At 43.7% G+C, this 563-nt stretch overlaps 1 protein-coding gene across 1 annotated transcript in view; it reads right to left on the bottom strand.

Annotated features, from left to right (window-relative positions):
* ltv1 (LTV1 ribosome biogenesis factor) overlaps nt 1-563 on the bottom strand; it is a 17,219-nt gene that overhangs the window by 2,610 nt on the left and 14,046 nt on the right.

The raw sequence follows: 563 nt of genomic DNA, 5'->3' as shown, positions 1-563 counted from the left end.
ATGAGGACAACATGAGGACAACATGAAGACATGAGGGCAACATGAGGGCAACATGAGGACAAAATGGGGACAACATGAGGGTTAATCCGCCTGTCAAAGCTGTCTGACTTCCTGTCTGTGGCTCTCAGCTCCGAGCCCATTGGTTAAGTCTATAAATCGACTCCTTCACTGTTTGAAGCCAGAACCATTCTGATTGGCTGCTGGTAGCTGGCATTATGGGACATGGAGTTTTTCACAAAGATGGTTTCTGTCATTTAAAGGTAGCTCAGATCAACAATCAGCGAGACTAATGGTATATAACAGGCGTGAAGTGTCATGATTGACAGCTGAGAGTGACTCGTGATTGGTCGGGCAGGTGTATGGGCGGGACTTAGATAACTACTCAACTAGAACATGTTCTCATTTAACAAGCTGGAAAACAGACGGACTTTTTTGCATGAAAAATGACTCAAATCGAATAATCGATTATCAAAATAGTTGGTGATTAATTTAATAGTTGACGAATAAATGATTACACACACACACACACACACACACTCCCCACCCAACCCCACACACCCACC

The sequence above is a fragment of the Etheostoma spectabile genome, chromosome 5 (assembly GCF_008692095.1).
Source record: "Etheostoma spectabile isolate EspeVRDwgs_2016 chromosome 5, UIUC_Espe_1.0, whole genome shotgun sequence".
NCBI classification, from domain to species: domain Eukaryota; kingdom Metazoa; phylum Chordata; class Actinopteri; order Perciformes; family Percidae; genus Etheostoma; species Etheostoma spectabile.
This window is presented reverse-complemented; position numbering and strand designations above follow the sequence as displayed.